Raw genomic sequence first — 20,714 nt, forward strand, 5'->3', positions numbered from 1 at the left:
AATTAAAGCAATATAAATATAGACAAATACTTCTTATGGCATTCTACCACAGTGTATAATACTAATACTACTAATTAAAATAATCATTGTGAACCAGGACCGCTCCTCTCTCGCACTTCTTCCAGTTCTCTCTCTAACCACTCTTTGAGACCATGTAAGGGTTGACAGTGAGTGAAGGGAGAGGCCCTGGTGTGAGGCCATGTGGTGTTTCAGATAAGCACCAAGTTCTCCTCTCAGGAACAAAACATCCCAAATCATTCGCTCTCTCTGACACACACACTGGCACAGATATAAACAAAGTGAAAGAGCGATTCAAACACAAATCTCACAGAGCCAAGCATCAATCCTTCGACTTCATATCCTAGCTTTAGATCTAATCACAAATACATAAAGTACAGCCTAGTACTACAGTCGTATTAGATTAGACTATTCAGTATTTGTGTATTTCGGCTTGTTGTGGTAAATGTTTAGCCATGTGCTGTGGTGGGCCAGCTGTTTTGCACCAACTGCCTTCTGAAAAGGACTTGTATTAAACTGCCTCGTTCTCACTGCAACCTGATTTACTGCAACAGCAGCAGGTGTGGTTGCACTACTCATCTGGTTTTAGTAGAGCTGAAAACTATCCAACTCCTCAGCAAAGGCATAGTTGTCAGACAGTGGACGTAATATCAAGTGGGAGGTTATATTTAGAGACCCCTTGGGGGCGCAGTAATATCACTCCCACATTTTCTGACAGAAAGCTGAAGAAGAAGGTCTGCGCCGATGCCAGAAAGGAGCCATGATGTGATCCTGTTTTTCTTACTTCTAACTACAGAAGTCCAGGTGCTCATTGTCATCTCCCACCTGGACCGCCGCAGCCCACTCCTTGCTGGAGGCGTTGCCTCTGCCACCGGACTTTTGTACCTAATCCATGCTCATCTGGTCTTCAGCCTCCCCAGGTTTTATCACACCATTATGAATCTCTGTTCAATACATTTGGACTATGCTGCAGGTCACATTCAGTTCAAAATCCCACTGCTTCCTTCTTACCTCCAACGGGTCAAACTCTGCAGTCTGACCTGACCACTGCAGTCCTCTGGCTCTGTTGGACGTCCTGTAGTTTCCTAAAAAGTGACTCAAATCAAATCTCACCCACCCTCACGCACGCGCGTTACTCAGATTTGATCTTTTCACAAATGTGTGAACAAACCAAACCGGGTTGTTTTTTTTTTTCAAATCAGATCAGTGCTGTTTCCATATGTGGTCCTAAATCTGATTCCTATTCCATCTCTGACTATCCAATCATTGTCAGAACGAATTGATTGAAATTCAGGTGTGTTTTTTTAAACATCTCACTCCTGTGCGCATATTGCCTGTCACCATCACTCAGTGTCAGCCCCTCACAGACCAGTTAAATATAAATACAAAGGAGAGCAACAACAGTGTGGGGGTCAGTGGAGAAATGAGGCTGTTTCACATTTATGGACAAGCTTCTGATCATGCCAAACTAGAAAGAACACATTGTGACCGTGAACCTTAGTCAAAGCTCTTCTCTGTTCTGACTCTGTGGTGGTGACTGCCCGTCTTCCACTGCAGGCTGGAAAGTCACCTTTTCAGACTGCACCTCAACATCCCACGTTAGCTCCGAATAACATGTCTGCCAAAGGCTTGTAATGTAAAGAAGAGCTTGCAAATCACATCATCAGTTTGCCATTTGATCTGACATAAGAATCTCTGAGTGTGGCTGATTTCTAGCTGTAAATCTTGTAGCACCCATGCAGGTGATTAAGCTGCAGTACCATGTTCTTCATAATTACTTAATAAGTATCATAGCCAATAAGAGAATCCCTGAAAGCTTGTCCTACTCCTTCTAATTTGTAGTGCTTTTATTTGAAGATCATAAAACCATGAGACTTACAAAGAAATCAGCGGTAAAAAACGAACCAAAGAACAGTTTTACTAGAAGGAAGTTGTATTAACAAGAAAAAATATGAAACCATTCAATGCATTATAATGTCCCTAATGCAGGAAAAATCAATTGCAAATGAAGCAGTGTAAATGTATCTATGGCTGGATAAAGAGCCCCATTAGAGAGAGAGAGAAAGAGAGAGAGAGCTTTAATGACCCTTATCAGTCTTATAACAACAGATAGTGTGTATGAACTGAGATAATGTCATATGATGAGGCTTCAGCTACATACACATAAAAATCACACTTAAACACACAAGCAGTTAATGATCTGCCTGTTTTGTGTGTGTGTGTGTGTGAGAGAGAGAGAGAGAAACTTCATTTGTCAGTTTTCTGTGTGTATACTGTATGTGTGTGACGGGCGTGTGCTGGTGGTGGTGCTTTTATTGACACGATTTATCATCCTCAGCCTCCAAAGTGAATGTTAATAGATTTATAGCTTGAGAAACTTTGCAATCCATTTAAACTATGAATTAGAGAGTGATCTCATTTGTCAGAAAAAAACTGAGGGAGCGTGTGAGAAGAAAAGGACAAGATGTGTTGGTTGGAAGATGAAGAACAATAAACGAGGAGCCTCTGAAAGCAGAATGTGGTTCACCATTCTTTGTACACCTTGAGTCATGACATTAAATATAAAATGCAGGTAGAAGAGCCTGTTAAATATCCTTTTGATGACATCAAAGAAGTACCATCCATGAACACGATGATTTTTCTGCAACAGATGCGACTTCTGTGACCATGTTGTTTGTTCACACTCCTCAAAGTGTCCCAGCAGCTTTCATGCGTTTACATATATTTTCATGCCTCTCTGTTTGCTGACAGTGCCCAGCACATTCCATTTTACTAACTGTCCAAAAGTCTAACAGCTGTTGATTCTGAACACCCTCGATCTGCTCTAATTGGGGAGTTTATTTTGGTCTCTCAGCCAGTGTGAGAGTTTGACTGACTCCCAGAACATTTCTGCCTGTGTTCTGTGAGGTGCTCTGTCCAGTGAGCTCTGCTACAATGTGTATGAGAGTGTTTGTGTATCAGACATCAAGGGCAGCTGACAAGCTGGTTCCCACTGTGCATCACAGACTGCTCTTCAAATGCCTGTATCTGCCCTCTCTCTTAAGCAAGTGTGTGTGTGTGTTAAGGTGCCGGTAGTTGGTCCATCATTTAAAAACTTGGGAGAATTCACAGAGAAAAAAGAGAACAGTGACAATTTATGTATGTGTCTGTGTGTGCCAGAGCTCTTTAGTGTCCACTAGTAGTATTTTTTAATAAGAAATCGAATTGATTAACAGTTGTTGGAAGGATAATGCTGTTTTTAAACAATGCCTCCTGCTCCATCTTAAAGAAATCCAATACTTTCTGTCGACCCGCTAAAAGCATGTGCCTCTTGCTCCATCTTAAAGAAAGCCGATACTTTCTGTCGACCCGCTAAAAGCATGAATAAAAAACGATTAGTTTTGGCTGAGCTCCATGTTAGTGTTTTAAGACGAAGGAAGAAGAACAGCAACAAGGGAAAATATATTTTAAAAAACCTTGGGAGTTGTTTTGTTTGGCTTGCAAAGCAACAGGAGTGTAGCTACGCTTTGATTGATTCTCTAATGGTTATTTGTTCAGCCAATCACAGTGCTGCATGCTTTATGGTGAAGCACAAGTTTACAAGTTTGCATCCAATCTTCTCCAATTGGTGCCAGCTTGATGCTCCAGACTGAAATGGCACCTAATCGCAGCTCCTACATCATCATGTCACAGCTATAAACATATTGCAGTCAAACATGTGCAGAAGTGAAGCTTTATGGTAAGGGTGGGTACATGCTGTATGTCTTGCATGCCACATCAGGTGATCATCGGGAAGTCGACTTATCGCACAAACACCAGTCATGACACTGTAAACAATGACTGATGTCTCCCTGTTTCTTTGAGCTGCAGCTGCGTTGTTCCCCGGCCCTGATTCCTGTTTCACTTTTCAGCTGAATTCAACATTTTGAATAGCAAACATGGCAGCCACACAAAGAGCCCTGCAACAGTCTGCTTGGCCAAATAATGCCACAAGTCCTGGTCCTGTAAATGTTGCCCAGTCTACACCTATCCCCTTCAGTCACATTCTCACTTCCTTAGGCCCCCTGCTTTGATATGGACTTGTGCTGTTCTCCACCTGTCCACCAGATTTTCCACCTTTCTCAGTCACCAACATGCACCTACCCTGCAGGGATCCCAGCCACCAGCCTGCTTCCCATTCGGCTAGCCCCCAGCCTGGTTTAGTCATCTGCCAGATTTGTCCCTGAGTTACATTTTCTGGGAACTCACCTCAGACTTCAGCCAAACGGACTCTACCAGTCTCCTGCTCAGCCTCCAGTGTGTCAATGTTTTAGTGTTTCTTTTTGAATGACAGTATACATTTTAAATATTTACAGTACAGACACAGAAATAAATCCACAGATATCCATACACTCTTCTATACATGTGCACAAACCTATTTCCAGCTTACGGAAGTCAAGATGCATAAATAATAGTGTATAAATTTTGCTGTTTTGCTGCTGAATTCCATTTCTGTCATTTGAAGCCTTGAAAGACAGACATTCATGTAGAGGACTGTAAACATCCTCAGCCTCGAGCAATTTGAAAAACTTGCACTAGAGTGTAAAAATACAGAGTCATCAGGCTAAAAGCAAAGCTTGTTTTTCCTACCATGGCTCTCCCCAGGTTAGATTTAGGAAATGAGAGGTTTCCATTGAACAGTAAGTGCAGTTACTTTGGCTTTTGTTTCTCATATACAGGTACCTCAACTACGCTATAATCATAACATATTTTTACTTTTCCTAAATGTGGTTATTTTGTTTCTTGCATGCAAACCTCTAGAATGCTTGAAAACATGTCTGGGTTTAGCCATACAAAGCAGCCTGGAGACTGTCAGGAAGGTCATCACTCTCCAACATTTACTGTCTTCCTCATGATTCTGTGGCAGGTCATTGGAGTTAATTTAGCCTCAAATCAAGTGCATGAAGTAAACATTTACTCCTGAATTGGATCCACACTGAATCTGTGGATTGATATGCACTCACTTTGAAATTACTTAACAGAATGTTATTAAAGTTTGAGAGTAGAAGGGATATATCTGTGGAGAGGAAGTGGCTGAAGTGATAAGAGATTTGATCCAAATGGAGCGGCTGGAACTTTTACATGGTTCTCCAGGTTTAATTCACAGCTGCATCAGATATGACATTTATCACCAACACACAGCTATTAAAATCATAATTTGTTCAGTTTGTATTTAGGGACTACCAGAAAAAGATTTGTTTTTACACAACATGCTAATTGTACAGCTATTTGGCTACTACTTGATAATGTTTTATATTGTTACACTGACATTTTGCAAATAGTGACAATTAAAAGTAATGTTTTTGAAATGCCCAAATATTTTAATGTTGTAACTGTTGCAACCATTTTATTATATTATCAGGTTTAAAAACGTATTACTGTTAGGACCGGTAGGTCCCAAGATGAAGTAATAAAGAGTTAGACTCAGAAGGCAGACACGGAGTCTAGTCTACAGGGCTTTATTAGGACAGTTACACTGGTAAGAGATAACTGTCATGACTGACAGAGGCAGATGGGATGGACTGATGCTGAGGATGATGGAGCAGAGAGATGGAACCCGGGAAACTGCTGAGTTGAAGACCCAGAGAGGTGAGTATGCTGCAGGAGGGTCGGAGACCCAGGAGGAGGTCCAGGTGGCGGTCAGAGCTGAGATGAACAAGTGGTTGTGAGGCAGCTGAGTAAGAGCATGGCAGGCAGAGCTGAGGTGGAGGTAGCAGGGTCAGTGGCGTCTGGGTCTCAGGAATGAGCTGGCAGGTGAGGAAGGCCAGGGAGAACCATACAGGCTTGGTGGATGGTCAGCGGCACAACTTGGCCAGGGATCCTCAGCGACTAAGGCAGATCTGGGAGTGGTAACCAGGTGTAGAAGTGGGTAAGTGACCAGCAAGTAGACAGGAGGATCGACAGCATTGAAGGCAGGTAAACTGGAAACAGTGTCGAGGAACAACGATTCTTTTCGCCAGTAGATGCAGTGGGCCAAAGTGTGTCGGAAGAAACCTCAACGGACCGGCAACAAGCGAACTCCTAGAGCTACATCAGCCACACCCAAACCAACACCTGTCTACCAGGAGGAGAGAGGGTGAAAGAGAAACACAGAAAGGGAGACAGGGAGAGAGAGAGCAAGCAGCGAGCAGCCATAGCAATTACATTATTAGTTCCCACAGGATTACAAAAGAAATTACTGAGTGTCATCAGTCGCTTGGATCATACTTTCTACTGTAGCTCTGTCAAAGCCAATTCTACTCACTGATGCCAGGTGCCATTTAGGAGAGTTGCTTAGTCACTTATGATGTCATATTAGCAGCACTGATTGATTTTGCCATAGAGTCATAGATGCTGTAATCAGTCCCATGAATAAATCTCCAAAGTGGCCTCCTTAATTAAGATACAGCAAAATGACTCAGCTTGGATTTAATGGTTTAACAGATCAAGCCCAAAGAACAGTTTAATACATTTTGAACACTTGATTTATCTCATCGTCACGCATTGGACACATTTGCTGTTTTAGCAAATTAAGGGTCTGACAAATGAAACAAACAGATTTTATTGCTTTTGCTAACGATGAGAAGGAGAAAAAAGAAATGGCTAGAGTTTATCAGGTAAGTCACAGTATTCATAAATTAATACTTAATTTAATGAAAATAAAAATTCTAAAAGTGCGCTGTGAATAGGTACATATTCATGAATTTAAGCAGCATAATCTGTGCAGCTACCTGTAGAGACAGACAGACTCTGTAGGCTGCCTGACATATGAATTTATATGAACTGATTTTATTCCACCATGTTTGCCATTTGTGCAGTACGTCACAATGTGGACAGGCCATCTTTTGTCAGAATTGTAGTTGCTTCTTTGCACTGAAAATGTCACGTATGCGTCTGTCACACCTATTAGTGATATGAAATGTTTAATCTGCTGATGACTTACACGAGAGATGATAACTCAAATGGAAATTTGCACTGAGGACCAAAATATCTCATTTTCCTTTTAAGTCCATAATCTGTCTGTATCTGTTTTCAGACACTTTGAAACACATCCTTATACTTACTTACTGTGACTCACTATCTGACTAAGACTAGCTAACAAAAACAGAGATTTATGCCTTGGACTGAGCCTCCCAGGCAGTGCACAGACTTACATAAAGACCAGATGCTTAGGTTAAACAGTTCATCTTCCTTTATAGGAACTAGCGAGTTTTTTTTTTTACAGTGCGACCTCTGCTATGTTGAATCAAATAGCTAATCCACAGCCCAAAACCTCCTCACACATGACCTCAGAAATCTGTTATTTATCATTGAAGGTTAATAAAAAGGTTTTGATCGTTTCTAATTTGGTCATAGGAAAAGCTGGTATTGGTGTAATATAATCATACGATTCTTCCCAAGGTCATCAGGGTGAAAGATGCATGTTTAGCTGATCCAAACCACAATGGCCACATCTTTTACTGTACTACCTTGATTTCATACTTCTACTTGTGAATCCATCATGTAATGCTTTGTTACTGGGAGTCCATAAATTCAGTTTTCATGGGTGTTAAAAAAAGTTATAAAGGTTCACAGTTTATCTGATAGCTTGATCAAAGGTCTACAGTGGGAGTGCTGTTGAAAATCTGGTTCAAAACAGCACATTAGCAGCTAGTCATTTTAAATCCACTGTGAGACTTTCAATGACTAAAGCCTTAGTCAGAGGGCGCAGTGTTTCTAGGCATCTGAAAACCTGTCGAATGCTGGCCCAACCACATGATGTGTGCTTGATCATCTCAGGTGACAGCCTGCTCCCGGTGTTGGTTCTGAGATCAGGTGTGCCTGGAGCTTCCTGTTGGCTCAGTGTACTATTGCAACCCCCAGTCCTCTCTTGAATGCATCAGGTCAAATAGCTGCTTTTGTTATATACTGTCATGGGATCCAACAGATGTGGGGTTAAATCACACACATCTAATAAATACCTGAGTCTGAACAGTCTGAATTCTTAATTTTTGGTGACATCTGTATAATATCTGCCTTCAGTCTGTGCAAGTGACTGAGATAAGCAAACAAAAAGTGAATACTGCTGTGATCTATTCACAAGACAGGATAGTAAACCAGGCAAAATAGGCAACTGACCCCTGGCCTCATACCCCATAGGTTCCCTGTGTGGCAGCTGGTTTGTGGTAATTTGATATACTGTAATTTTTAATTAGGAAAATGAGAGTATACATGGGCAGCACGGTGGTGCAGTGGTTAGCGCTGTTGCCTCACAGCAAGCAGGTTCTGGGTTCGAGCCCCGGCCAACCTGGGGCCTTTCTGTGCGGAGTTTGCATGTTCTCCCCGTGCTTGCGTGGGTTCTCTCTGGGTGCTCTGGCTTCCTCCCACAGTCCCACGACCTGCAGCTTAGGTTGATTGGTGTCTCTAAATTGCCCGTAGGAGTGCTTGTGTGTGTGAGTGGTTGTTCGTCTGTGTGTTGGCCCTGCGATGGGCTGGTGACCTGTCCAGGGTGTACCTCGCCTGCAGCTGGCTGGGATTGGCTCCGTGACCCCGTTTGGGACTAAGTGGTTTGGAAAATAGATGGATGGATGAGAGTATACACCATATAAGCATGCACTGATATAACAGGAGAGCTTGAGGTGGGCCTTGCTTTATTACCTAAACTTGAGGTCATGCCCTGATCATCTATGTATCAAAATCTAGTGTTAAGGTAGAAATGATTTCAGCTGATAATCTGCTTTCATGGTGCATATTTCTAAATGAATGAATTTGGGCCCTGTAGGATTCCACACAGTGCATGGAGTGTCGAAGGAACCGGGGGCCAAGAGGAGCCCCTAGGAAAGTTAATCCAGCTTGGTGCATGTTTGAAAGGGTGTTAATAGAAGAATTAAGGCTTCTTTTTTTGCAGCCACTTGGGGGCAGCTGAAACAACAACATTAACATATAATCACTGTTTAAGTTGATATTGTAAATCTGTCAGCAAACAGTTTACCGTCCAGTTATAGAGCAAAATAAGCTTCCATCTGGAGTTTTGTGCACCTGATGAATTTAGTCTCAATATCCACATTCTTTTAGTCCTACTTTTAGTACCTATCAACCCTTAAAGGAAATGTGTGGTCCCTTACCTTCTAAATGTGCCACTGTGTTTATCATCTTGTTGGTAATTGTCTGCCTGATTATTCACTGAGCAGGTAGCATACAGTGGGTTTTTAGAGTTTTTTTTTACTGAAAAGAGCTGCCTGCTGCAGCTGTGAGCTGTTACTATTACAAACAGCTGCTTTAAATCTTATAACAAACTTTAAAGAATTTTAAATATTGGAGTTTTCTTTCTTAAACCAGCTATGGGTCATCAAAGCTATGATGGCAGCATGAACAATGAATGTAATCATTGCTTGTTTAAGCTATAAACTTCTACATAACATTTTTATTTTGTACATGTGGGACAGTTCCAAATTATCAAATGCTGGCAACATAAAAGATTAAATTAATGTGAACCATGAATCAAAAAATTGGATGTGAATGTAGCCCAGTCCAGTCCAATCCGAGCTGGACTGAGAAATGTGTTTTTAATCAGTGTAGGACACAGTGACGTGTTGATGGATTCAGTATTTATTCCAAAAACAGCGTCATATTTATCAAACCTGAGACCAAACTGACTTTTTTATAAAGTGACTATGTCTGATAAAAAAGTAATAGCAACCATACATCATAAAGATCTCAATAATGTATCTCTGGGGACTTCATTGGAAGAATAAATTTCTCATCTAAGTCCTGAGCTAAAAATGTTTAAGAATCTTTGTGTCAATACATCCGCAGCCAGAATGAATTTGAGGTCATTTGTGAGTGAAAGTGTTTAGCCTGCTGCTGCCGGCACCCTGTTGATGACTTTGTTTTGTTCACTGTGGTTTCCAGAAGACATATGGTGAGCGTTATGTTCTAGCCCCAGTTCTCCGGACCCATCAGTGGTGCTAAGCTCAAGCAGCAAGCCGAGCAGAGATTTCTGTGTGTGTCTGTGTGTGTGTGTGTGGGAGAGGGAAAGCAGATTGGTGTGTAGCTATCTGTGAAAGTCAGCCCATCAGTCAGACCTGCTTCTCTTCCTAAGAGACACAGTCTGGGCTGTGTGTGTATAAATGTGTATGTAGCATGTAAAATGATGCTGACATGTGGTATTGCACTCAAGTGTGGGTGTGAATATGCATGACTGGTGTAATGTGAATATCAGAAAAGAAGTAGAGTGTGCGTATAAAGTTAGCATCAGAGGTATCGTGAACCTGGCTGTGCTCCCGCACTGCTGTCTCTTATTAAAGCCCATTCTAAAGGAAACCACACAACACCTGGAAAAGTCATTACATACTCTTTTTCACACACACACACACACACACACACAGAGTCTATCATATCCCAGACCAGGGGGTTTGTAGGCCATATGTAAAGTCCATAAAAACCTGAAATTGTCTATTCATTTTTATTCAAAGCTGTATAAAGAATGGTGTGTTGTGCAACCATATGTGTGGATGAATGCTTTCCATGTGTGCTCGTTCATGTGAACAGTAGTAGCGACCAGGCATGTCTGTGATTTAGTGTTGAGGTCATGTGGGTTGATGCTTAGTGGGAGTCAGTGTGTCCGGACCAGAGAGGCCCAGTGGTTTGGAAGCAGAGCAAGGTTAGACTCTTTAAACCGACAGCAAACTTACTTTCAATCAAATGACAAGCTGTTGTTTATCAGTGGCTCCGGAGATCTGGCAAAAATTGTCTACATGAGCTTTTTGCAGGGCAGCTGGTGTTTTCAGATCATACTGTTGGCTGTAACTTTCTGATTCACAGACCGATTTGTGGCACAGTAGAAGATAAAGCATTTGGAAATTGGACCACTCCAGCTGCAAATAATACACTGATAATACACAGGACTTCCTCTTGTTGTTTTGGTTCTCAGAAGGAATTAGGTTTTTATTGTTATTAGCCTCTGGCTGGTTTGGAAATGTACCAACATTTCTGGTGCAGGTGTGGTGGTCTGCAGTGCCTATTCCATCACTGGTTTTTAAAACACAAACAGTGCAGCATTTCCTCTTACACGATACCACGATGCCAGTGAGAACTAGTTACTGTCATTATCTTGAAGCAGTTTGCTGTGTATTAACGTGACAACTAATGCACTCAAGTGATCCTCTTTATGTTGAACTGGCCATAATATCAGAGGTACATACTGATGCATCAGTGGAACCTCGACTCTCAGGCTGAAGTGAGGTTGGTAGTGCTCCAGGTCTGTAATTCCTCTAAACCAACAAGGCATGAAAATACCCTTAGTAACAGAAGAGCTAAGACCCTGACTGCACCTTAGCATGTCTGAGACTTTGATGAAAGACAGGAGTCAGGAGGGAGAGAACAAAAGAGGAGTACAGGATGGATGGTGACGAAGGAAGAAAGAGAGGGCAGTGAGGTGAGGAAGCAGAGTGTAGGTAGTGAGAGAGGAAAGGAAAACATGGAGGGGGAGAAGGAGAAAGAGGAGCAATAAGGAAAGAGGGAGTGACAGGAGTTATGGGGATGAATGAGGGATAGAGATGCATAAATGAAATAAACGGGGTAAAAAGCTGAGAAGTAAATGAAGGGAGGGCAGGTGGGAGGGTGGTAATGTGTTAGAGAAACAGAATGAGAGCAACGGAGTGATAGAGGGAAGAAAGAGATAGAGCTGCTGCTGCATGTGTGTGTGTCTGTGTGTGAACAGAAAGCATGAGAGAGAGGTTTATCCAGAATAGTGTTTATCCTTTCTGCTCACTTGGGAAGAGAGGGGACTGCAGGCCGTTACTCAGCACAACAGATAGGCAGCTATCAGCTGCCATAGCTCTGGCCAAGTCCAACTGCCTGTGTCTGTCTGTGTGTGTGTGTGTGTGTGTGTCCCTGGCAGTACATTTACACTATGTGTATAAAGTGCGTATCTCTCTCTCTGGGCTTGCATGTGCCTTCCGTTACCAAATGCATGTAATAGACCACAGTGAATAGCTGTGTGAGTGAATGGATGTGATAAAGTGGGAGTTTTCGCATGTTGACTGCAAGGTGCTGATAATTTGGCCAAATAATAAATGTGAGCACATATTTACAGCACAGATGGTTAAGCAATACAAGACAATACAATACAACAACAAGACAAGCCAGCAACACAAAGCAGCTGTTCTATACACAGACACACTGTGTTCAGAAGTATTATCAAACATGCCTAAGAGGCTTCAGCCATGCTAGGTCTGTGAGGCTGTTTTGCTTTGAACTAAATGCTAATGTCATCACGCTAACATGCTCACAAAGACAATGCTAACATGATGATGTTTAATAGGTCATGTTTAGCATGTTCACTATAGCCCCTTTCACGCATCCTTTATTTTCCATTAATGTGACGGCATCTGAATGTGTCATGTCTGAATGACGACCATGGTCACTTTTCCATAAAGGTCACAACGACATTCTTACTCATTGACAAATATAGCATCATGACACCACCACTTCCCTCAACTATGCAAAAATGAAGCCAAAATATCATGAATACTGCGGCTGCCATCTTGCTTTTTTGTAACCACATTCTACACAGTAGTGACTAGAAGTGAAGTGACAGTATCGGTCTGCGAATCGAAGACTACAGCCAAAAGCTGACTAGCACGTACGTTCTGCACCTGTGTGACAGGCCAACTTGTTTTTACAGATGAACAGGCTGGTTGATTGTTAGCAAAGCACAAGTCTGAACTGCATACAGTCACTTTAATGAATAGGCACACCATCCAGTGGTTTAATATAGTGGCAGCAGCTTGCACTTACAGGTTATCTCCATAATCCAGACAAGGTAGTACAGTAGATTGTATTGTGGCCTTTAAGTGAGAGTTTTGTAGGACGATCTGCTGTCTAAGATTAGATTTTCATTGGGAGCATGGATCAGAGTATGAACAGCAATGCTTCTTAACCATTTAGGGTCCTAATTTGAAGTCACTGACAACAACAGTCTGAATTCTACCAAAAAGATAAGCCTTTATATGATAAGATATGGACAGCTGTGAAGAGAATAATCAGAACCCACTAAAAGCAACTGATGTAACACGATGCTGTGAATGTCAGAAGCAATAGTTAAATCTACAGAGAGCACTCAACACAGTTGTGTGCTGTGCTAGGGAGCCACAAGTCAGTGTGGAACATCTGCACCCAGTGGTACAAAGTACTTTTTTTGTAGTTGGAGTTGATTTGTCTTGAAAGATCTAATCTCTCTTTTTCAGGCATTAGACTAAACTGAATTTGAAAACTATTCCAAATATACTGATTTATCACACTGACACAATTAGAACAAGTGAAGAGCATGTGTTTACCAAATGGCTCAGTACACAACAGTTTCACAGAAGAAATAACATAAGGACATAAGGAAGTTTATTGTCATTGTAGTCTCTACAACAAAATTCCATTTGGCACTCTCATAAAAGCAGCAAGGATCAATATTTAAATGCAATCCAACATGAACAAACTGAATAAAACAACAGTAAACATCATATAAAAACATGGACAACTAAAATGCTGTAATAAAAAGCAGCAACAGCGTAGCGTGGGCAGTCCACTTAAATGTTCACAGCATAAAGAGCTTTAAAAAGATATTATCACATCAGAACAGGTTCTATTGCACATTTTAGTTCTTATTAATGATTGTCAAGTATTATCATATGTGTGTAGGGAGGCTGAAACCGAGTGGTGGTGGTGGTGGTGGGGTGATAGAGGCTACAGCTCTGGGGAAAAAGCTCTTCCTCAGCCTGGTAGTGTGAGTTTTTAAAGTGCAGTATTTCTTTCCTGATGGTAGGGGGACAAACAAGGAATGTCCCGGGTGGATTTTGTCTGTGCTGATGGATCTTGCCTTTCTCCGCAGGCAGTCAGCATATACAGACTGGAAATATGGAAGAGCACTTCCCATAGTCTTCTGAGCTGTCTTCACTTTAGACCACAAACTGAAAATTGCTTTAGCATTACTGTTTCCCCTGATGCCCCTGCCCATGTGCACCCTCTCTGATCATACTGGGATAAAGTAGCAAAAATGAAACTGATTTTTCTAAGCTCTGGCAAAGTTTTTCAAAGACTTAAAAAGGTTTAAAATATACATAAAAAGTGGTGATATATGTTTAGCTAATTTGCATTTTACATACATCTATTTTATCATTGTGGTCTATGGAGAAAATGCTTTTTGGGCTACGGGGGATTTTTCGTTGCAGTACCGCAAATGGCCTTTGGGAAAAAGATGGCTGAACGGCTGAATGGTGGCGACATATCCATTCTTTCAATAATACATCCGTGGTAGTAGCAGTTTCTGGTCGCTGTTAACACGGAGGGACTATCAAAACACCGCCCCCTCGTGCTACGCGGAATTTTAAACAAACGCACCACTGATGCTAACACTAGCAAGCCGACTGTAAACACCGCAGGAGGGTGAATCAGAGTTCAGTGGGAAAAGATATGACATTCTTAAAGAGTCACTTTCCAAATGAAAGGCCACACAGTAAGTAGTTAGTTATGAGCCCATGAAGGTGGTCTACAGTTATATTTTTACATAACGTCGTTTAAACTGTTCCGTTTATCAGCTTTCTTGCTGTTTTACCTTGAAAGTAATGTAAGGTTAACTCCACAGATTCAAGCCAGTCTCCAAACCAAACTACTGTAATTAACACCGTGCAAATGTACGTAGGCTGCTGCTTGATGGAGGGATGAGAAGAAGAAACAGGCCGCAACAATGGGCACGAAAACATGGCGCTCATGACGATTCAATATGTAAAGAGAAAGATGATGGAGGAAAAGAAACGAACTGATTCAGGACCAAAACAGTTTGAGAGACATGTAACTCACTGATTCTGTTAAAAAACATGATCAAAATCCAACCAGACTCAAAACATAAGATTTGAGCCTCTTGTGAAATAACAGGGGATGAACACAAAAAGATATGGTCATCATTTTCTTGTGCTGTTGAGAGGGTATTTACAGCAGTAACATGGACATGTACTATAGTTTTACTTTTGATCATCTGAGAAACACAAAATGCAGATTTCCAGCTGTAACTGTTCATTTGGCCATTTGTGAGGTACAAACAGATAAAATCCATGTGGATTACTGGTGTATGGTGGCAGCAAACCGGAGCAGGGGAACCGGGCTGTAGGAGAACGACACAGACCTGAAGACGTTCTCCAGGGTCTCTGGGAGCAGGTGGTAAGTACTGAAAGTCAAAGAACTGGCTTTGACGACGCGTTTTGGTTGGACTATTATCACTCAGCATAGCTAGGAAATTGTCATACAGCATCATATGATTGTTTGGGATAATATATTCAATAGGCCTGTCCCAAATATTTTGGGTGGGACCTGTTCCCCCTGGAGATTACCCCCTAGTAATAAGATTTTCTATGACTGTAACATCCACCCTGTGACAAATGGCTGCTTCTGCCACACCAGAGAATAAAGTCAGTCTAACATTTGATTGTGTGGGGAAATTACTGTTACCACTGAAGGAAAAGTGTTTACATGGCTCTTGAAACAGGCTCCAACTTAATTGTGCGTGCACGCACATGTGTTGTAGGTGTGCTCTGGTACTTCATCAAATAGCGCTACATCTCTGCCTGTCATCAGTTTAAGTCCTGGAGTTAAGGTTAGTTAGCGACAGCTGGTACGACCCTGCTGGTTGTTGTTTTAACCAGAAACAGCAACAATCAGGAGAAGATGCTGAGGGCGTTGGCCTTTGTGTTATTCTCTCAAAATATTTAAGTTTAGAGGAAAAAAACAAGGAAGGATACTGCAAAAATATTATTGTGGTTTCAGTGGAATAGATTTACAGTTGTGGTCAAATGGTCTACTTGTTGTTACAGAGGTTCTCTGCACAATTTGGGGAAAAATTAATGTTTAATATTTTGAAGATGAACACAAAAAAAACAAAAAGTGTATGTCAGTGACTTTGATCCAAAAGTGTAAACTGCAGCATTTAAAGGCATTTATCAGTGTAGCCTGTGTTTAACTTTCACCAGTGCTAGTGCTGATACAGAGAGTAACTAACTTATTTCCAAATAGTGCTGGAAGCTATAAAAAGTTCCAGGTTGACTGTTGCTTTGACGTGAATGTGTCCCTGCATATCTGATGCACTAGATAAAAACAGAAACGAACACACATATACAGTGAAGATATCCTTTAGGCAGGGCTACTTGCAAAAACAACATACAGGGAGGAAAGATGAAAATGATATAGGAGAGGAAGGACATACAGAGGTATACATACAGACTAACTGTGTGCTGGGAAAGAGAAACAAAGTAGAAACTCGGAGGGCAAGAGGACAGACACAGGCTGAATGACACAGGCTGAGAGTAAATTAGTCATAATAGGATATTGGATGAGGGGGAAAAGAAGAGATATAGAGTTAGTGTGTGTTGGCGGGTGAAATGGGAGGAAGTGGAGAGGCAATGAAAGAGGGAGAAACAGAAATAAAACCGACACACGCACGATAAACACACACATGCACAGTGCAACCAGTTCTGCTTTTCTCCAGGAGCTGGCTCAGTCACTGAGGGGTCAGCCATTTATCCTGTCCCTTTACTGCGGACACTGCTGTGAAATTGTCCAATAAATCAATGTCGCAGAGGAGCAGTGCTCCCCCTGCTGACCGGCTGACTGGTTCGATGACTGTCTTTCTCACTCTGCCGGGGTTGCAATTAGGGCTTTACATACCAGAGGCTTGAACATGGACGCAAAGGAGCAGAGGTTGAATACAGATGTATGTCAGTGGACAGGTTTGTGCACTCATGCGGTGCTTTGCGGGTAGATGATATGCTGTAGTCAGCATACTGATTATCATACTGATTTTCAGCATGTAGCATTGATGCTCTCAGATGTCTTCATGTGAGACCTCTTTATTGATTGCATTTGGTCCCCAATGTCTAAGAATGAACTTTCATTAACCTCAGGCTAACCTAATCCTAAAAGTCAAGTTGTAATAAGTCATTAAGAATAATTTACATTTTTCAGCTCTTTCTGAAAACTAAGCTCTATATGGATATTGTGCCATTTGTTCAGCATCGATGTATTTCACAGAAAAAGAAATGTCTTCCTTACTTTGGATGTTCAGAACATCCCCCACCCCCCCACAGTGAGCTGTTTTGTGCTGCTGTTCAAAGATGTTTTCTTGGTTTCAGTGGCCACGGTGTTCCCTAACCTTAAAGCTGCATTAACTAAAATTTAGTACAAAATTGGATAAATCAAATAAAAAAATTGGCTGGAAGTTTCTTCTTCCTGTTGTACTAACCTGTACCCCCCACCCTACCCTATTCTGCTATCTTCAAGGCCCTGAGTTTATTTCAAGCCCTCTCTGGCCGCTGTCGTTAAAACCCACACCGCATGTCTTCCACGCCCCCGCTGATCCGAGGTTATGAGATGCGTTTTTCAAACCAGTATGGCTCATTTGAAAGGCAAACTGTGGAGGCTCCCTGTGCAGGTACAACCCAGAGTGGGAGCGGACCTGTTAGACCCAAGAGGCCGTGTTCTGTACACAGAAAGAGCGCAGCAATGAATGGGACGAAACCAGGGTTAACATCGGTTTGGCATGTCCGAGATGGAGAGCATTAAAAGCATCAAAAAGACTAAATTTGCCCCATATGTGGCTTTCTTCCTGCTAGAGTACTATAGCTAGCTAACATGTATATATTGGCATTATTAGCAACCTAATCTTAGCATTTCAACTTTGTACTTTTGTGTTGAATTATTCTGATTGTAGTGTTAGTGTTGACCAGTTAGTGGAAACTGTACAATAATAAAACGTGATGATATTTCTTACCAAGGCAAAAGCTGTCTTGTGATATCAGCACAAAGGAGAACTAGAGCAGCAGTCAATATGATGGAGTGGGACTGTACGTTCACATTAGTCTGGAAATAATGTGAGGCCATAAACTGTACCAATGCTACTGTACTACTACTCATGTTACCTACACATTTCATGCCTAAGTAAACTTTGCCTGGTCTCATTCTCCACAGGTGATCATTGTCGGATTAGCCAAAGTAGATCCAAAAATTACTCCTCAAAAATAAATCTTAAATTTAAAAAAAAGCATTCTTTCAGTAGCTCAGCCAATTAGAAAAAATATAGTTATTGACTAATACTAACAGCCAGTCACTTTGAGACAGATCTCAAGCCAAATAAAACAGTCTGTATGACTGTATACAAGAAATAGTAAGAGAGAAAATATGCTTTTATATCTGAGTGACCCGAACCTTCATAGGTATATTGTTAGGCTCTCCTCCCCCAGCAGTTCACACCTTGGATCTTGTCAGTCATGTTGATGGGCTGCCTGAACAACACTGTTGGATATTTTTGCACCAGGAGCTTGTTAGCAAGGAAAGTCTTGCAGACTCTGCCATCGTGCAAAGTATTGTTATCACTTCTCAGGATCTTCCTCTCTTTCAGATGGAAATGTTCCTTAGATGTAAAAACATAATACTGGCATTCCTTGTGTTGAACAGGCCTTGCTTGTTCATGTTTATCTTTCCTTTCCTTTTCTTACTGCTTTTATTGTTGTTAGTGAGAGATGACTTACTGTACTCTTATTTACACAACACTGTGGCTGCCAGCATCACTCTGTTCTTCACAAACAGCTCACTGCTGTGAATCATAAAGTATATTTATTGTTTTCATAGCATGTATTGTGTTACAGGAATGCTGTTGTAAACTGGCATATGTGATGACACAGCACAGGCAGGTTTCATCCCTGTCACTGGACATGCATACAAAGATACAGAGAGAGGCAAAACATCGTGATGGAGCAGCTGTGGGTGGAAACAATGCTCAGTAAGAGAGTGTGTGTCTAGACGGGAGATTAGACAGACAGACATTGTTCATTATGTGTCCTCATTCTGAATGACAGCTGCATACTGAGCTGCATCCTCTCCCAATTTTCAGTCTTGATTCTCAGATCTCTAAAATCCATTTTTGTTGTTTGTTTGTTTGGGTTTTTTTTTATTGCTAAAAACACCTACAGTTTCCTTAGCAACGCACTTAGTGACATTGCCCATGTGAACCATCACCAAGCTGTCATTCATCTCAGCAGATGGGATGAGAAAACATATTTTCAAGCGTTCAAGGTTTTAACAAAGTTGTGGGCAGAACAACAGACAGACCATCACACACACTGGATGTTTATCCGGAATGGGAGGTACTGAGTGTTTTAGCTGTGTCCAGGTGACTAAGGCATCCAGCTCTGTTGCTATGCCGACACACAGAGTGATTTTCCTCAACAGGATGTTGAGTAGAAGTGGCAACCACCACTACTGTAGACCTCCATTTATTAGGAGACTCGAGTGCGGTGAATATCTCAACATTTTGGTTGGAGAGAGCGACTTTGCCATTGCCTCAATAACCTGTTCACAGTCAGATAAAATGCCAGTAATATTTTTGAATTAATAAGAACACATGCAGTTTCGCTGTTTAGTGCCATAAAATGAGCTGCAAAACCTTGATAAATATCCCCCTATGTCTGTGTCTGGTTCAGTCATACAGTAAGTGTTTGAGATACCCCGCTAAACACACAAATAAAAACGTAACTTCCATCCAATGTTAGCTGCTTGAGGTAATAAATTCAATTGTAGCTGCATAGTTTTAAACTCTACATTAGCAGTGTGACCTGGGTTGGCAATATCAGTCAGTTTACTACTCTGGTCCACAATGAACTAGATCGACAAGTACTGTACGGGTAGGCTGCTGGGTGCACCTGACATTTTGTACAGTTCTTATGATTCCCCTTGGACATTTGTGTAGAGCCACTGCAACACAGTACATACACAGTACTGGACGAAACGTACAAAAATAAGTATAGACTTGGCAAGAAAAGGTTAAGGAAAACAAAAAAAACTGGAGACAAAAGGCCTGCTTTTGTGAGAAATACAGCTTTAATTAAAAAAGAAACACTAAAGATACACATCTGACATACTTACCCAAACAAACCAAATATAATTCTTAGTTTAAACCTAGACACAAGTCTTAACTCCCTGTTTACAGGAAAGGCCGAGCCCTTTAAGAGCAACCTTCTTCAGACATTAAAACAGCAGCTGTTGAAACAGGTGATAGGCTTAAATGCTCTCCGCTTCGAGCAGTGGTCAGGTTACATCATTCAGTATATTGATAGTGACAAAGAAGCTAAGGCGAAAGATGAGAATGAACTCTCCTCCTTACAAGCAAGCTGACAAAAGCACAGCTTAAAGAGATGAGAGATAAAGTGAACCAACAGAAAGCTGCAGATAAGCAGATGTATGCGAGTGCTACACAGCAGTATGCACAGCCTTCTGTTTTTTTACACAACGCACAAGCACCTGTACCTGGACAGCCTCAGTCCTACTCATGGAATTCACAACCCGTGAGTAGTGGCTTTCAGAATCGTGGCAGACCACGAGCACGTGGTCAAGGCTCCAGGGCAAACAGGAGAACTCTTGTGAGAGATAACAGATATCTGATTTGTCACAAGAAAAGACACTGGGCACGAAACTGCCCGGCTCTTTATCAGCAGGTGCAAGGACCAGCAGGATCACGTCCGGCTCAGGTTGCTAATGTACTACCATGTTCACCTTCAGCTCAATATCAGGCACCTGGATCTAATCAGATGCCTCAGCAATAGGGTCCATTAATGCTGAACAGTACATAGAGATTTTGGAGCCACATATGCTGCCTTCAAGACAACATCTTTTCCAGGGACAAC

At 41.7% G+C, this 20,714-nt stretch overlaps 1 protein-coding gene across 1 annotated transcript in view; it reads left to right on the forward strand.

The window, feature by feature from the left end:
• Positions 1-14,632: 14,632 nt before the first annotated feature.
• Positions 14,633-20,714, forward strand: part of ecel1 (endothelin converting enzyme-like 1) — a 111,309-nt gene continuing 105,227 nt past the window's right edge. Inside the window, exon 1 of the mRNA XM_020587320.1 lies at positions 14,633-15,204. The gene's annotated coding sequence lies outside the window, so the exon portion shown is untranslated. The remainder of the gene's footprint in view (positions 15,205-20,714) is intronic.

The sequence above is a fragment of the Monopterus albus genome, unplaced genomic scaffold (assembly GCF_001952655.1).
Source record: "Monopterus albus unplaced genomic scaffold, M_albus_1.0 scaffold8.1, whole genome shotgun sequence".
Classification (NCBI taxonomy): domain Eukaryota; kingdom Metazoa; phylum Chordata; class Actinopteri; order Synbranchiformes; family Synbranchidae; genus Monopterus; species Monopterus albus.